Here is a 17,215-nt window from a genome sequence, read left to right on the forward strand (position 1 = left end):
TGACGAGTGGTCTACGACACTAAACACGGTGCCAAGATGTCGCAAGGTCTTGAATCCCATTTAAAGAAGAACGAAAATGTGATAACACAAATTTAAAGATCTGTCTTTTTGGAGCTAAACCAATTTTAGACGAATACAATATCAATAAGTTGGTCATTTTTATAAATTTCCTGTTGACAAAACTTGACATTTTACGAAAAACTAAGGATTTCCATAGATTACCATAGCCGTATTTGGCACCACTTTTTGGAATTTTGGATCCTAAATACTCTTCATTTTTGTTCTTGTTTGGCTTTATAAATATTTTTATATATGAGCGTCACTGATGAGTCTTATGTAGACGAAACGCACGTCTGACGTACTAAATTATAATCCTGGTACCTTTGACAACTATTTGCACCACTGGGTCGATGCCACTGCTTGTGGACGTTTCGTTCCCAAGGGTATCACCAGCCCAGTAGTCAACATTTCGGTGTTGACATGAATATCAATAATGTGGTAATTTTTATAAATTTCCTGTTTAAAAAACTTTGAATTTTACGAAACGAAAAGCTAAAAATTTTGTCATCGCAGGCATAGATTACCTTAGCCGTACTGGGAATTTTGGATCCTCAATGCTCTTCAAATTTGTTCTTGTTTTGCTCTATAAATATTTTAATATGAGCGTCACTGATGATTATTATGTAGACAAAACGCGCGTCTGGTGTACTAAATTGTATCCTGGTATCTTGGATAACTATTTAAACCACTGGGTCGATCCCACTGCTGGTAGACGTTTCGTCCCCGAGGGTATCACCAGCCAAGTATTCAACATTTCGGTGTTGACATGAATGTCAATAATGTGGTCATTTTTATAAATTTCCTGTATACAAAACTTTGAATTTGACTAAAAATTAAGGATTTTCTTATCCCATGCATAGATTACCTTAGCCGTATTTGGCACCATTTTTTAAAACTTTGGATCCTCAATGCTCTTCAACTTTGTTTTTGTTTGGCTTTATACATATTTTGATATGAGCGTCACTGATGAGTCTGATGTAGACGAAACGTGCGTATGGCGTACTTAATTATAATCCTGGTACCTTTGATGACTATATATCTGTGACAAAATATAGCTTAACGTCTGTTCAGTCTAGGTGGTTAAGTGTTCTGTTAATACGATTATATACACTATAACTATGAATAATTGTAGAAAAATAACTAAATCAATTCAGGAATATCGCAGATGTTTTTAAATTGGTCAGTTGATTGATAACGTTTTTAGTAAGTCAGTTTTAAGGGTCTTCCTATATATAAGCTACTTTGCTATTTGATACGAAACTTCTTAATCTCCTTTTTGAAGTTGAGGTCAGTAGTTTTGTAAACTAGCTAATACTAGCAATAAACACTGCCCTTTCCTGGATATGTATATGTGTAAATCATTAAAGGGAAGCTTAACACCAAAATTATAAAAAAAGATACTTTATCATTTCCGATTGTTAATTATCCTTTTTTAGATAGTGACATTCCCTTATCACCATCTTATTGTGTTTATATATCTCAACGTGGACGATCCCTCGTATATATACCAACGATTTAGATTGTAGAGAAATAAATCTATGTATAATTAATTTGTTTTACACTAGGGTTTTTGATATCGAGAACTAGTCAAAGAATTTACTGAGTTAGATTATAAGTACAACATGTACAAGGACATCATTCGTAAATATTAATCAACAGTTGTTATTTTATGTGTTATTTGTTTATTTGTTATTTGTGAAGAATTATCTCATTGGCAATCATACCACATCTTCTGTTTTATATACGGACATCTTATACGTTCAGGTATTTCACATTCAATCTTTTATAGTAGTAATATTTACAATTTGTTTGTTTTTCAACATTGGCTAAAGTGTAGGGGGAAGATCGATATTTTAAAAGTATGTTTAACCCCGCCTCAATTTTGCGTCTGTCTCAAGTCAGAATCCTTTGGCATTTGCGAGTCTTGATTTTTTTCTTTTTTTTTCTTTTATATGAATCGGATTTGAGTATGACGTCCGTTTTTACTGAACAAGTTCACATTTTGTAAAGGTCCAGCTAAAGATCGCCTCAGGTTGCGATTATGTTTGCTGTGTTGTAGACCAATTGGTAGCCTTTTGATTGTTTTTCGGTCTTTGATCGGGTTGCTGTCTTTTGACACATTCCTCATTTTCATCCTCAATTTTCTTAAACATGTTACTCGTTATATCCTGATTGGAACAAAAATACTTGAAAAGCACTTCACCAAACATAACTGCATGAAAGGAAAGCAATGTTTTTTGTTAAATACATATTAAATTATTTTATTTACAGTAACAGTGCAAAATTGTAAACTGAACACAATGTCATTTAAAACTTAACGTATTCTTACTGTTTGGAATGTCATTTCTTAAAAGCATAAAACCGAAAGGTTGATAGTTAAACTATCGTCAATTTAAATTATTATTTCCATAACTATGAATAAAACATGGGACGTTAGATTGTGAGACAGATATATATCGATGTTTTGCAAAAAAATTAAATTAAAAAAAAAAAATTAAAAAAGACAGCGAACGGAAAGTTACTCATCAAATGGCAAATTCAAAAGCTCAATCACATCACACAAATGTCGTTACCCAGTCTTGTTAATGTCGAATGAGACATCAGTGAATGAGAATTGTTAAGGAATTACACTGTTGGAGCAGGGTTCATTTCTTGAATGCGTGATAGCACCAGCAGATTTTGGTGTGGTTTTTTTTTCGTATTCTGCATGTTCTAGTTTTCAATGTTATGTGTTTTTGAGTTTTATTTTTGTTTAAGTCATGGCGTTGTCAGATTTTCTTCAACATATCATTTTCTATTTTCTTAACCTTTTTTTATTATCGATAACTGCAATATTTCACTAACTTCTCTATTTTATTATCAAATATATACATTTAAATTATTTTTCATATTTTGATATAGGAAACCTTTGTTACCGAACAGCTGGTTCAAAGTCATGGAATGGATCTTGGTTAATACATGCATTTCTAGACATGGCAAAAGGAATGCACTCAGAACATCACATTGATGAAATTATGACTGCTGTAAAAGATCAACTATTTAACAATCCGGAATATGAAAAACACGGCGAAACTTGTCAAATGGCATTATCAGAAAATACCCTTTCGAAACTATTTTATTTATAAAAGTTTTGAATGTGTGTGTTTTTTTAACCTGCGTCTTTAATGGCATAGGACAACGAAGACATGCATTAGGGTAATTAAAATCTAATTTAGTCAGTCTAAATTTTTTCATTGACATTTCTTATTGCGACGCCAGTCAATTATAATATGCCGCTTATGTTTAAGTTATTTAGATAATATTTTAACGTTTGCTATTGTTTTGATATGAATAGTTTGTTTTATATGCTCGAGCAAAAATTAAATGGAATTGTGTATTAGTGTTTTGTATTTTTAAATATAGAAGACAAATACAAATCATCGTTCTAATCTTATCTATATCATTATATATTGATCAAAGACGACAACCATCTTAAAATTATTATTACTCATTGCATTGTCCATATTGTGTTAAGAGATTCAAAACAATAATGTTTTCTATCATAAGAAATAGATTAGGTAAACCTATGAAAAATTTCTAGATACGTCAAAAAATTGCCTTTTTTTGTTATTTAGTTCGTCTATTACACAAATGATCAAACGATATTGACTTAATATTAATAAGCCTACTAGATTTTAATAATTAAATACAATACTGCGGATTCATTTACCTTCATTTGTTCTAATTTTCGAGGATTGTGGACATTTTGCATTTTCGTGGATATGTTATTTTGTAGTTCAGCAAAAGTCTTGATACAACTTTATAAAAATAAGTATTTTATTCAATATTTAAATTCGTGGTTCAACTGTACCCACGAAACCAACGAAAATTGGTATGCAACAAATTATTATGAATCCGCAGAACATATATGTTGTATCTATAACCCTTCGTTTTAATAAAAATTCGTATGCTAGGGCAGGTAACATGTTGTTCTTTTGAATTGACTATCTTTTTTTTTCTTTGGTGTATGTTCATTCAATTATATCCGTAAACAGTGATTTGCAGTTGGTATTTTGAAATATTTGTCATAATTCTAATTTTACATAATGTAAAAACTGTTCAATTCATTTTCTGGTTTGAATAATGACTTAGATATCTCAAATACAATACGAATTTTCCGCCTTTGAACATAGATGACGTGTATCGGTTCGGACACTAATCAACAAACGGAGTTGAGAAGGCAAGCAGAAATACATGTACTTAGATGATAGACGTGGTGTACATACCGATGAGGAATCAAATAGTTATGCCGGTTGAACAAGACATCATTAGTATCCATTTGTACCCAAGGACGAGAGTCTCTGTGCACACATATTAAAGGCCTCATATTTTTTTGGCACTAACATCGAAACAGATAAAGGAGTTTTTACTATTCCTGGCAATCATTAACACAAGATAATGCATACTATTTCAAACATTGATTTGTGTTCAGCAAAAAACAGGAAATTATGTGTAATGGAATGTAGCTACTTTGTAAAAACAGGTTACATCGTCGTCTCTTGGTATTGGCAATATAGTATATTTAATGAAAAAACATTTGTCTTATGACATAAACAGTGTTCTTTCATCCAACAGTTATATACAGTTATCTGTAGACAGTATTGAATACATCAGTGTTTGAAGGTTTAATCAAAATGACTCCAATGTAAAACCTTTTAAGTCTGAGTTTTTTTGGGCGACGAATGTGTATAGTGAAGACATACGGTTGTTATATTGTGGAAATCCTAAAAATATTGGTCATGGTACGTTGTTAGAATTTAAAGTTTCTACAAGTTCTACATAGAAGGAATTAGTTGCAGTGCAACATGTATTTTTGTCGTTGATAATCGTTTTAGCTGGGAAGACAATATGATGGTTTACTGCAATCAAAATGTTGTTAGCATTGTTAGTAAGAAGAGCACATGAACAGTATTGTGAGAGGGCCGAGAGATGCCAAAAGGGACAGTTAAACTCGTAGATTGAAAATAAACTGACAACGCCATGGTTAAAAAATACAAATAATAATACACAAAACACAGCATAAAATACTAAAAGACTAAGCACAAAGAACCCCACCGAAAACTGGGGATGTTCTCAGGTATTCCGGAAGGTTAAGCAGATCCTTCTCCACATGTGGAACCCGTCGTGTTGCTCAACAACCCCGGTAAATAGTATTATTCGGTAGGTCACATTCGTGAAAAAGGAAGATTGATTGATTGATTTGTTGGTGTTTAAACGCCAGTTTTTGTTGGTGAAGGAAGCCGGAGTGCCCGGAGAAAACCACCGACCATCGATAGGAAAACTGACAATCCTGGTGAATTAAGATTGTAGTCGAATGCACCCGCACGAGCGGGGTTCAAATTTACAACCTCAGTGTTGTGAAAAGGAAAGAAGATTGTAGTTACGACATACCCTATATCATCTATGAAACGGTTATTTCAAAACGGTCAACTAAATTGTGATAGCATCCGAATAATGTACGAAGGGATGGTTTCAACTTCACCTTTTGGAACTCTTGATTTAATTGCTTCCTTGTGAGCAGCAATCCTATATCAAGGAAACCATGTTTGGAAAAACAAGCCCAGGAATATCGTATTAATTGGAAGATATATACTCCGTATGCAAGTTTTGCTGGAATGCTGCTACATAGAAATGGAAAGTTCACAATAAGGAAGCTGTAATCATCTCTTTTGTAGACACGTTTTGTTTTTAACCGACCCTCATCAGTCATTGTCAATTTCTAAATATAAGTCAAGATATGAGACAGACTAATTAACAGTACTGAGAATGCGAGAGCAGATTATCTTAGTCAGGTTGTGGATTCTATTGGTTGGGCTATTTCTGAAGTGTTAATTTAGATAATTGATTCCATTTAGGACCTCATGAGGTTGATTGGTTTGCCTCTTATAACAATTTTGAAATGATAGTTTTTTTTATTCTACTTTTTTAATGTTAATTCATCAGTTGTTGACTGGCGAGGAATCAACGCGTTGTTCGTTCCACCGGTTTATTTCAACCCACGCTTATTAAGTATATGCAGCAGGGTAAGACTGTCGTTACTGTAGTTTTACCTTACTAGTCCTCTGCCAGTTATTTGCCAATGCTTTGTCCTATATAGTATATCATTTCTGAGGTGACAAATTGTATATATCTTCTCGCTTACAAAAACGCATATATAACTAATAGTAGGGCCATATTTTGCTATGTTGATTTTAACATTTTTATAGATATATCTTGCTCTCTTGATATATAATATCAGCGTTCCAAGAATTTAAAAAAAAAATCAGTGAGATTTTCAGTTGAAATTTGACCTGTTTCGATAGATAGCAAAGTGAATTAACTTCCAGAAATACTATCAGTATCTAGATAGATATAGGAAGATGTGGTGTGAGTGCCAATGAGACAACTCTCCATCCAAATAACAATAAAAAAAAATTAAATCATTATAGGTCAATGTACGGCCTTCAACACGGAGCCTTGGCTCACACCGAACAACAAGCTATAAAGGGCCCCAAAATTACTAGTGTTACACCATTCAAACGGGAAAACCAACGGTCAAATCTATATAAAATTAAAACAAAACGAGAAACACGTATACATTACATAAACAAACGACAACTACTGTACATCAGATTCCTGACTTAGGACAGGTGCAAACATTTGCAGCGGGATTAAACGTTTTAATGGATCCAAACCTTCTCCCTTTTTCTGAAACAATAGCATAACATCACAACATATTAAAACACACATTAAAATATCAATTGGCAGGCTTAACTCCATCAAAAAACGTATATTAATACACTATAAACGAATAAATTCATCTGCGATATCAGAATGCAAATGCACAGTTAATAAAATATTAGTAACAAACATTCAAGGCCAAAAAGCAAACAAACAAGTCCAAACAAAGCCATGGCAAGTCACCACTGCGAAATATTTAACCCTTCGAAAATATTCACTTTAGAAAAAAAAACGGTTTTAAAATAATACAGGTAAATCTTGAAGTTTATACAAATGTAGTAAGAAGAAGTGAAACTTAGAATATATTCCAAATAATCAAAGCTGGTATATAGACAAGATCCATATAAATATAGAATAACAAAAAAGCATTATATACAGTATCAACAGGTCGAATTAACAAGTAAACACGATTTGAGAGTACTCGCAGTTACTGACAGCTAGTTGAAAGCCAAAACCAATTAATAATAAAAAAAAATCATGCATCAGAGACTTGAATCAACTAAAACACATCACAGGGATTTAGTACTTTAAGGTCATGAACAGTCAGAGAAGAATGACTTGTGCAATGCCAAAAATGAATATATCGACAGGTAGTAGGATAGTGAGAAGCGACTTCTATAGAGATAACAAAAAATAAAGTGTCTGTGTCTCTATACATCCCGCCTGAAAAGAAGATACATTTTAGTTATGTTTTAATTTGCTAATGACAAAATCGATATTAGTGCCAATGTAAACTATATTCAGAGATCTAATTACAATATTGGTACGATAACCTTTACTTATAAGTTTGTTTAAAGGTTCGATGAGTTAACACGGTTCACATAGTGATTTCCTTGCTTTAAGTACAATATTATCATAAAATTTAGGATGTGAAATACCATTTTTAATAAGTTTTCTACAGGTATAGCCAAATTTACTAATCAAATATTTGTATCTATAAAAGAATTTAGTAATAGTTTTAAGTAATTTATGGTAGCGAAATCCCTTACACAGCATTTTCCCAGTGATGCATTGATGACGTTCGTTAAAATCCATGACATCCGAACATCCGAACACACACGGGCAAACCGAACGAGTTGGGATATATAAACACCGTATGATGGAGCCAAAGGCACTTCGCCGTCTAAAGCTATATTAGTAAAGGTTATCGTACCATATACAGTTAATGAAATATTATAGGGACAAACATTCAAGGCCAAAAAGCAAACAAACAAGTGTAATGTTTGTCCCTAATATTTTATTATTAGTTACACTGTTATCATAGTCTAAGCTGCGTGATCTTTTATAAACATTTTCAAGCCTATGTTCCTGATGTTGCACAATTTCAGGACTGCGGTGTGCTCTGTCTTTTTAAGTGACATGGTATTTGGCGTAACGAAACGGTCAAACATTATTTAGTAAAGGAGTCTAATGATAACTTGCTTTAAATGTCAAACAAATAAATTGTTAAATTTAGGTAAAAACAACAAGCGACGAACAAACAAAATGCACAAATTAAAACTACTGCATGAAAAGTTTTGTCCTGATTGTGTTTCATCTTTTAACAAAAAGAAAGATATGATTTTGATTATGATATAGTCTTGATTTTAGTTCAAAAACTATTGCACTGTTCTTGAAATACCTTATGGACATATTGTTTTTAAATACATGTATAAACATATCAAACATGGTCGACATGTCAGACTTTTGATGATGTTCCAGGTGAGGCAATAACCAATTATAATAAGTTTTAATGTGACAAGTTTGAGAAAAAAAGAAAAAAAAAGACTACAAAAATATAAAATTGTAGGCTGCTGACAGAGAGTGTTAAAGTAATCGTTTTCAAGATATTTTGTTATAATTAGCCATTGAGATGGACAGGATGGGGCAATCGAAATGGAATGTGCTTTTCACAAATGTTATATGACATGAGTTCAGTTATTTGTCATTGAATTTTGAAAGTCATCATAAACGATAGTTTTACGTGATCAATATTTTTGGTCACGCAAGTTTAGGTTGTAATCATTAAAAAATTATCTAGTTGGGATAACGTAAAAGTTTGACGAAAAACTGTTTTTAACTAACATAATTTGGTTGAAATTATTCAATAGAATGTATAACAATTCAGACGACGTGTTAATTTTGAGGTTAACTGACATTTATGTATGCAAATATATTGATAACTTTCTGTAAGTATTATTGATTCGAAAGCCTTTAGAAATTAGCCTATCTTTAATGTAATATTATTGTATGTCTATTTAACGAAACTTTGCTGGTTTTGGAAAAGGAACTGTAAAGTTACAATGTGTGAAAAAACAAGATAATATTTTTAAATACAAATAAAAAGCAGGAAAGGAGTAGGTCCGATAAGGGCCGATTCTGACCTCAAATTTCAGGTTCATCTGACGAAAGATTTTGACACTTTTTAAACACTTAAGTGTCTATTTCAATTGATACAATTAGTTTATGTTAAGGATGTCAACTGATTCACTCGAAAAACGTTCCGATTTTAGTTTAAATATTAAAAATCTATCAAATCTGCCAGAAAATGTCACTTTTCAGATGGTTATTGTCAAAAATGAAAGTGGCCGCACCCGTCTTCATCCTCAACCTTTATAAATGTTATGTGTTATCATCAAATACAACTTATGTTTCAATATCAAGAATGAGCACAAATGCAGCCACTTTCATTCAAGACGGAAACCGTCTAAAATTTGAAAAAAATGTAAAAAAATAATAAGATTTCAGTAATTTAGAATGACTTAATGATGCTAGTTACCGATATATGTACATTGTATTGTCAAAAACAGACTATACTTATGTAGCAGAAGCATTCTAATTTCCAATAAATAAATAAAAGTTTACATTTTAACAAATTTGGAAATCTGATATATTTTGCGGCCAAAAAAGGGTCAAACTGGACCTACTCCTGTGTTTTATTTATGAAAATTTCAAACCAGTTTTTATTGTTAGCAAATTTTGGGTCATCAGTGCTCTTTAACTTAGAACTTTATTTCGCCTTTTTTATTTGTTTTTACATTGGGCGTTTTTTGTAGACGAAATGCGCGTCTGACGCAAAAAGAAATTGTATTATGGGTATATATGATGGGTTTATTTATACCCATCTTATTTATTTAGCCTTTGCAAAGACCAATTTTCGATATCGTGCAATACAAGCGCTTAAATAAGCATTGCGTCTAGAGAAGTGGATAAGGATAAGGGGAAATCTATCTCTGGAGATTCATTTATTGCTCTTAACTGACATAGGTTCTATCTAATACAATAAGATAGAACAATGTTTATCTATTACTAGTAAAAGAAAGGACATTGCATTAAAAAAAACACGCAAAGGGAAATTCCCTGTATGTTTTATTGTTATGAATACAACATGGTATCATTATAAGGAGTTTAAAAAATAATAATTGATGTTGTTTGTATTGATTTATTTATCCTACTGACAGAAATGGACTATTTTTTGGCCATCAAAGTAATACCCTTTTTAATGTTTCTTTTTGCTTAGTTGTATAGGAACATACATTCAATGTTGATATTAAAAGATTTTTTAATATTTGTAGTCCTTCCATGTAGGACAACTATCTGGAATTGTCATCCGACAATTTATGTTATATTGAATTATTTTCTCAATTCACTCTGTTCAACCGAAAATAAATTATTTATATACTCTAGGCTCCTTATTTTCTAACGACATCCTAATACCAACGACGTAAAATAATACCCATGTCTAAATTATTTGCAGTGAAATTGTTTCTGTATTAATAAAGAAAAACACCATATAGAGACAGTCAGGTGCGGTGATCATCTGCATAATTTATTAAACACATAAAACACAAGACAAATGTCCTCAAATAGTTTTCCCAACTAATGGTATCAGACAGTTCATTCAAATAATAAACAATCGCATCAGTTCATTCAATTAACAAACGATCCACAAAAGAAAAGCGCATAATTAAAATATGAACTCTACATATATATAAGGCTTGAACTGTTATACTGAAGATTAATCTTCCTATACACAAATACACTACTCGTTGGATGGTCTCCACCCTTGTCGATAACTTTTCTCGTGCACGCACGACTTTATATACTAACGGAACTTCTTACTCTATTGTTATTACAATTAGCCCGCTACCTGAACTGGAAAATTCATACGCCTGTCGTAAATAGATATATTTAGTTTCTCAATTCACTCTGTTCAACCGAAAATAAATTATTTATATACTCTAGGCTCCTTATTTTCTAACGACATCCTAATACCAACGACGAAAAATAATACCCATGTCTCAATTATTTGCAGTGAAATTGTTTCTGTATTAATAAAGAAAAACATCATATAGAGACTGTCAGGTGCGGTGACCATCTTCGAGTGTACAAAGACAGCATGTCAGATGCCGAGTTTTCTAGAAACAGACAAACGTTTATCAAGGTTATCAGCAATATATCCATCTTTTGCGTTTTCGGTTTTCCAACGACCGTGCGTTTAAGAGTCTGTCAAATTCCATTATTTGCGGCTGCAGAAACACCTCCTGATCTGAAACTATGGAGGCCAAATAATTTGGCATCTAGACCAATGAAAGAAAGTGCTGCCTTAACAATTTCTCTTGCACGTGTATATGACAGTTTTGCATTATTTTTTCTTAAAAGAAATATACATATCAGAAGTCAAAACAATATCACCTGCTTTTATGTAATGTAACAAAATTGCTACAGGACAAAATGGTGTACTCGTTTTAGCTATAACAACCCTTTTTCCTTTCCTGTAACAGTCTGTTGCTGCTAGAGATAAAAATTTCTAAATATTCTAGTTTGAAAGTAAGATTATTGGCCTTAATTGAACAAAGTTCGCTATACCTCAAGAATCTTGCGTATGAAACCGTACAAATAGATAATAATCGCAAATCTCTAAGTGTCCTGGGATTACAAAATCTATTAAACAAAGTTTTTATAATAGTAGCATCTATTGGTTCTTTCTTCTGTACAGGCCTATTCAAAATCCGTTTCGAAGATTCTACTATACTACGAACTAAATCAGATTCGCAAGGATCAACTAAAGTTGCTAACTTGTGTGCCCACTTTATACTATAGAAAGCCGTTTCAACTGAACTATTATGCTTTACTGTCTGCATGAGATGTTGTAAATAAAGGCTTACGTACAATTCACTTGCCGGTAGGATTAAATCTATTTCTGGATATTTTTGTGCCCATGCTAAAAATCTTTTAAAACCGTTAGCATACTTGGAAACGGTAGGCTTTGCTCTCGAATCAAGTACTGTGGAACGTAAATGAAATAAAAGTCTTTTCAATTTTGAACTTTGTACACGGTCACTGTCATTCCAAAATCCGGATGAAAAGATTTTCGGCAAACAAAACCTTCTTTTAACATTATTTAAAGGGAAAGCATTGAATCAACTTAAATATATAAATATAATTACCTCTAATGGCCAGATGTGGCCCAGTGACCAACTACCACCCAGTGGTGAACACAAAAAAGGTCCAATGACCAAATAAAATACTTCTCAGGGGTCCAGTGACCAAGTAGGCAAGTACACTACCAGTGTAGGTCCGGTGACAAAGTACATCTGTACAAACATAGTCCGATGACCAAATAATACCATGTCCAGTGACGAACGTTTTCTACAAAAAAGTTTTTAAACATTAGCATTTAGTTTTACTGCTAGAACTGTACCGGAAAATTTCCCGTTTGCAAATATTGAATTCAAGTTATGTCCAGGTACAAAAATTCTCTCGTTCTCATAAAATTCTAATACGTCTTCCACGTATTCCTTGTAACATAAATTCTCGTTAAACATTAAAGGCCAAAATGGTGCCGAAGGCCATCTAGGGACAACCAAAGTGCCTTTTGCTCTGCACTTAACTAAATGGTTGATTGTCTTAGATGCTAGCGAAACTGGAGGTACTAACCAATTGTTTTCACAAGACCAACTACTTGTGAAAGCATCTACACCTGATGTACCAGGGTTCCAATAAATCGAACTAAATCTTTTAGTTTTTGCGTTTTCAGTATTCGCAAATCTATCAAAACTGTGTGGGCCCCATATCAAATCCACAAATCTAAAAAAATTCAGGGGAAACACCCCAATCATCTACATCTACTATTCTATTTAATAAATCAGCTTTTTCGTTTTGCTCCCGAGGGACCCAAAGGACGTGTAAAGAAATTTTATGTAAAACACAAATATTAAAAATGTCTAAAGCTAAGTTCTGTAACTCGGTCACCTTACTGCCTTTCCACACTATACTCACAGCATTCTGATTATCTGTGTGTACAGTAACCGTACTATTCCTAAGTACTTTATTAAGAGCTTTTAAGCATATTTGAATCGCTTTTATCTCTCTCCATGTGGAGCTTCTAAATTTCTCATGATTTAACCACATCTTGTGAAAAACATAAGCTGTATCGGAGACAAAGCCACCAGCGCCTGTGTCACTCGCGTCCTTAAATACATGAAAATCTGAATAAATATTAAACAAATCAGAAGGTTTTAGCGATAAAATATTCTCTTGCCAAAATCTCAACTCTTCAATACAATCTGGGAAGGTAAAAATATTTACAAATTGATCCCAATGCTCACGTTGATTGATCATCGAGAAAATATTTCTCGTCATAATCTGTGTGACATTACCAATAGCAGGCTTCAATGAGATAATCTTACCGCAAAATCCGGCTAAATCTCTGATTTTAACTCGTGAACCTGTTTGTAATAAATTATATAACTGAACAATATCACTTAATTTTTTGTCTGGAACTGAAAGTTTTCCCAATTTCAAGTCCCAGTGAAAACCTAACCAGTTTAAATCTTGCAATGAGTTCCATTTGCACTTATCTTTGTTAGGTACAAATCCCGAATTAATAAGATCTGTTTTCACTTTTTGAGAATGTAAAGTACATATATCAGACGTTGCAGCTACACCGAACCCGTCGTCTAAATAAACAACTACTTTTATCCCGTCTTTCCGCCAATTTTTAACTAACGGTCTTATTACTTTAGTAAATATATAACCGCTTGTTTTCAGACCAAATGGAAGTACTGTAAAAACATAAAACTTGTTTTTCCATTGAAAACCTAAATATTGTCTGTGTGCAAAGAAGACGTCTACGTGATGATAGCCCGACTTTAAATCAAAAATAAACCCAAAACTCTCAGACTTAATATATTGACTGACTGTTTTCAAATCTTCAAATTTAATTCTACTCAAAACTACATGTTCATTAACATGACGTAAATCCAATATTAACCTTTCTTTACTTTTCGAACTGACAGATACCGTTAGCGGGTTTATTACATGTGGTCTAACGGTAACAACCTCAGCTGACCCTGAAATAACAAGATCTTCAATTGCCGAATCAACAAATTTTTCATGCATGGAAGCAGATTTATTATTTTGTAAAATTACACTATCTGGTTCATTTCTCATTGGAATTTTATACCCGTTTTCAATTACATCAAGAATAAAATTAGACGCTCCAATATTTTTCCAAAAAGTAAGAGATTTTTGTAATCTACCTTTTACATGAATATTTTTGAAACCCTCTTCATAATCACAATAAGAGTTTCAATTATCATGTACCTGAAAAATGTCACTGTGTGGTCCAAACTGTTTAAACGGCACCTCCTCTGTATCCAGATTTTTTGTCCTTAGCTCGGCAATCTGTAACCCAGTGCCCAAAGTTGGCACATGAATAGAACATGTCTCCGGCCTTGGCTTGTCTACTCGGGCCAGCTTGGCCCTGGCTACCACGAAAGGGCTGTTGTCTAGAAATAGTAGGAATAAAGCTCCCGCCATTATGTGTACCTTGACTGGGTGCTCCTGCTGCTTCAGCGAGTCTTTTACGGCCTTGTTTTTTTCTGTCTTTGTCGTCTTAATTGTGCTAACTGCTCTACTTTCCGCCGCTCTAATACGCTTTTCATCCTCAGAATTACTGGCAACATCATCTGATAAATACCCTTGCACTGTGTTCCAGCCACCCACCGACTTATCGGCTATGCGGATCAGCTTGTTACGCTTCTTAAGTACTCTACTGGACTCTTCAAGAAGCTTCGTAGCTCTAGCGGGCCTTTTACTGTCAATGTATTCTACGGCTCTGTCAATACTGTCTCTAGTGTCAGAATTTAACTCGAACTGTATTTGGTTACCTTTAAAGCGGAACGTGGTCTCCATTTTCTTCACCTTCTTAGCAAGGCTGTGGGTTTTGTCGTCCAAGTTTCTCTCGATACCTGCCAACTTGGTGTTCATGTAAGTCGTGAACAATGAGAACAAATCGGCATTACTAACGTCTTCGTCGGAATTTCTATCTGGTTCAACAGACTCCTTACTTGGTATGGGTACTTCAGTGTCGGACATTACAAATCTTCCTATACACAAATACACTACTCGTTAGATGGTCTCCACCCTTGTGGATAACTTTTCTCGTGCACGCACGACTTTAAATACTAACGGAACTTCTTACTCTATTGTTATTACAATTAGCCCGCTACCTGAACTGGAAAATTCATACGCCTGTCGTAAAAAAATATATTTTACATTCCATTTAAATGCAATTACTGAAACAGGTACTCACATCCAAATTTCAGATCTTAATCTTTACATGAAAAACTCAGTAAAGATTTTTTCAGAGATCTGTAGTAACTGAATCCATGACTTTATAATGATGCTATTGACTTGATTTATTACGCGCATAGTAAAAAGATACATGTGTACAGATCAAAAAAGGGTAGGAAAAACAAAAGGAGAAACTTTTTTCGTACTAAAAGAAATGAACTATTTTTTTTTTTGGTTGTCAAAGTAATACATTTTATTTTTGACTTCTCTGAATTTAGTTGAATGGGAATATATTGGCAACGTATATATCAAAGAATTAGGAAGCAATAGTTTTACTTCTATCTGTCTGGTATTGTTATCCGACAATTTATATTAATTTGAATGTACATTACATCACAATGCAATTACTGAAAAAGATGAACTATCATTGACGTTTGATTTTGCTCATGGTCATTGTTTTTTTGATGGTTAAGCAAATTATTTTAGTCCTAAGAAGTAAAGAATAGTTTAAAGAGCAGATATACGTATATGTAGTAAGTTCCCGTTTTAATATCAACTTTATACCACATACTCCTTTAGATCGATTTATTCGTAATCCCTTACAGGTAATAGATATCAGAGCGTTAATTTCAGCATCATAAATACTGTTTATAGTAGTATACCGTTGTTCATTACATTTCTTGCTGATCTTAATGGTAGAAAGGTGTATAGTCAAAAAAGTTCAGGTTATGAGAAAATGGATGGAGATTCCACAAACATATGTCTAACCCCGCTTTTTGTATATGTTAACGACCATAGTCAACAGCTTGTAACGCTTTGATTGTTCTTGGTTAATATATTTAATATTTGTTCTTCGTTAAAAATAATTTTGTCGTGATTTAGATTTTTGTTTTGTCACAAGTTGCCATTTTGGAGGTTATTTAAAATGACTTTACGATGTTCTTGATATGATACAAATAAACGCCTAAAACGGATATGGTGTTATAATTGTTTACTGACTCTGGGTTGTTACAACTGCTAATTTACAAATTGCTATACTGTATACAATCACGAACATTTTGGTCCTACATCATGAAATAATATTTGAGTATTGGACAGTTCTTGTTATAACTCCCCCCCTCAAAATAAAAAATAAAAAAGGTTTCCGGGTAAACAGAAATATTTTCACTCTTGATTTATATGCCTCGTGTTGATACAGAACCACGATAGTTTGCACGTTAAGCACTCTGCAGTAACTCTCGTAAATCTGTGGGTGTTCCGTTACAAGGTCTGACTCTTTCAAATGAGTACTAGTTTTCTTGAGGCGATTCAAATTTCCCACACATTAATCACAGACGGCCTCTATTACATAACTTATCTATTGTATTGACCGTTAGATAAGAGTTCGATTGGCATGTAACTAAAAATATAGATCACGATTATCACTTATGCGATATTGCTCTACCAGGCAAGATAGTATGAATTGTTCTCGGTCTTCATTTGCTGTATTACACATTGTTCATATTGTTGATATATTTTGAACTTGTCAAGACCTAACTATTTGTTTCATTTATATCTGTGTCAGTAGTCTGCTCTTTATTTTTCATGCTTTAAAATTTGTTGGGTTGTTTCCTGTACAATGACAGATATTATGCGGTATAAATGATGGGTTTTCTTCATTTGAGGGTATAAAAATTTCCTTTTTCTGGACAAGTTTTCAAGGAATACTTCATACAAGTATCTGTTTTGGTGATATCTAACTATCGCAAAGTCAGCTGTAAAAGACCCAGAAATGACAACGTAACACAATTCGAACGAGAAAACTAAAGGCATACCTTATGTACAAAAATTGAACGAA

The sequence above is a fragment of the Mytilus galloprovincialis genome, chromosome 8, assembly GCF_965363235.1.
Source record: "Mytilus galloprovincialis chromosome 8, xbMytGall1.hap1.1, whole genome shotgun sequence".
Classification (NCBI taxonomy): domain Eukaryota; kingdom Metazoa; phylum Mollusca; class Bivalvia; order Mytilida; family Mytilidae; genus Mytilus; species Mytilus galloprovincialis.